The sequence below is a fragment of the Equus asinus genome, chromosome 18, assembly GCF_041296235.1.
Source record: "Equus asinus isolate D_3611 breed Donkey chromosome 18, EquAss-T2T_v2, whole genome shotgun sequence".
NCBI classification, from domain to species: domain Eukaryota; kingdom Metazoa; phylum Chordata; class Mammalia; order Perissodactyla; family Equidae; genus Equus; species Equus asinus.
Genome location: NC_091807.1, coordinates 18,194,221 through 18,196,290, shown reverse-complemented (window position 1 = coordinate 18,196,290; position 2,070 = coordinate 18,194,221). Strand labels below are relative to the sequence as shown.

Sequence of the window (2,070 nt, the reverse complement as noted above, 5' to 3'; positions counted from 1 at the left end):
TAATTGACTAAGTAGGGGACAATTCCCTCATATGAAGTAGCTAAATCCATTTACACAACTAAAATCCATCTAAAAGTCAACATTTTCCCTCAGCATATTGTTTTATCACATAAACTTTCAGTGGCAAAAAACTCATCATTATGAATTGAGTAATTTTATTTTCTACTCTGATGGCCGTATGGGGTAATGCCCCAAATTATTATGCTGATGAGACTCACTGGTCCCCTTTAGTCTACAGCCCTCTCACATAGCTCTTGAACCATGGGGTATATTGACCCCAGATAGCCTTTTATTAAAAATAAATAAATAAAAAGATTCAGGACTTGCTTTGGTAGTACATATAGTGACATTGGAATGAGAAGAGTAGAGAAGATCAGCATAGCTTCTGTGCAAAGATGACACACAAATTTGTGAAGTGTTTATATTTTTATTCTCTAAAAAAATTAAAGTGGCTGAGTTAGTTTTTAAAAAAGACTGGGCTAGATTATGCCTGGTTAGGTTTAAGCAAGTGAAACATAAATGAAATAAAAATGTAATTCTACATAAGTGAGAGCTCACAAAAATAAAGTAACTTATAATTCTAAGAAAATTTCCCTTGGTATGCAGCCAAACATTAATTTTTAAATGATGTGTTTTACTTTTCTTTCACTTTAGAATTCAGTTTATAAAAAGCACCTTACAAAACAGCAGTTTCATAAATTCACAAAATTATCCAGATTTCCTATATCGCATTTCCTAGGTCTATGACAGAATTGTTTAGTTCTGAATTTCATTTTCTCTGGGTAGACTTGATGCTGACATTGACATCTGATGTAACTGCAGTATTAACACTTTCTTTCAGAGAAAATCAAATCCAGGCTTAGACAAGGAGAGACTTTGTTCAAAAAAAAAAAAATGAATGCTATAAGGAGAATACTCATAGCTCAGAAATCTGCAAGTATCTGAAAATCAAACAGAAAAGGTCTTTTCTTTTATAGAGAGAGGTAAGAAGAGCTTAGCAGAGACTTTAAGGGGAAAATGGGCAAGCAAGGTAGGGTAAGTAGATAGTATGACAGGTGACATCTGGCAGGAAATTTGTCTGCTGGGTCAGCTGATTTTTGGATAAGCTGATGGGTAGGCATATTCTGCATCTTAGTGCTTGCTTGGGACCTGGGACAAACCAAATTTTTGGTGGCTGTGGGGAAGAGTGGAGCCTGAATGAATTTTGGTCAAGACAAAGGAGAGGGTAAGAAATGGACAATGATGAATACTTCATCAGGAGCTGTAACAGTATGCTCTGTGTGTGTGGTAAGTACGTTAATTAGTGGCCCAGTACTTCACTTTGTGATAAGCTAGTTCAATGGGTGGTATATAGTTGTGGTATCATAGAAAGATATTTGGTCTTTTTCTTCTGTCCTGGCTCCTAAAAACAGAGTCCTAAAATTCTTGGAATTTCCTGAGTGAAAAAGATGATAGAGAGGGTTTTGCTCTAATGAGGCAACTCTTGGTGGCTGGCCCCTAGATAGCTTCAGGATGGGGGCTGGTTGCCAAAGAGATGCAGGGGATGAAGACATTTCCTCTGCCCACTCTAGGGCCTTCTGGCCGGACAACAAATTAAAGTCACATGAGACAGAATAAAAGGAGAAAGTTAAACAAAGCTTCATAACATGTATATATGTGATAGACTCAGGAAAACTAAGCAACTCACCAAAATGGCATAGGTTCTCATCTTAAATGCCATCTTCAGCTACAGACAAAGGAGGATGTTGGGGGTGGGAGGGGTCAGTTGTGGGAGATTACCAGAAAAGCATAGTAAACAAGAGTAAGGTTATTATGCAGATTTAAGTCCTTACATTCTGTATTGATAAGAGCTTTTAGAGTTTAGGTCATCTTCCACTCTTCCTAGTACAGAGAGGGAGATGCCTTTACAGATGGAGATTTTCCTTACAAATGTGAATGTCTCTTAAAACAAAGAGTAACTTCTACTTTTAAGAGTTTTTCTCATATCTTCAATTTTTAAAAGTAACCAGCCCCAAATAACCCTCATGCCAAAGAGACACCTTGGGGTGGCCAATTCCAATCCTGCACAGT

At 37.2% G+C, this 2,070-nt stretch overlaps 1 non-coding gene across 1 annotated transcript; it reads left to right on the top strand.

Annotated features, from left to right (window-relative positions):
* The first annotated feature begins 319 nt into the window (after window positions 1-319).
* On the top strand, window positions 320-430 carry LOC123278396 (U6 spliceosomal RNA). Its single transcript, XR_006515758.1, has one exon. It is a non-coding gene; the product is annotated as a U6 spliceosomal RNA (small nuclear RNA).
* The last annotated feature ends 1,640 nt before the right edge of the window (window positions 431-2,070 follow it).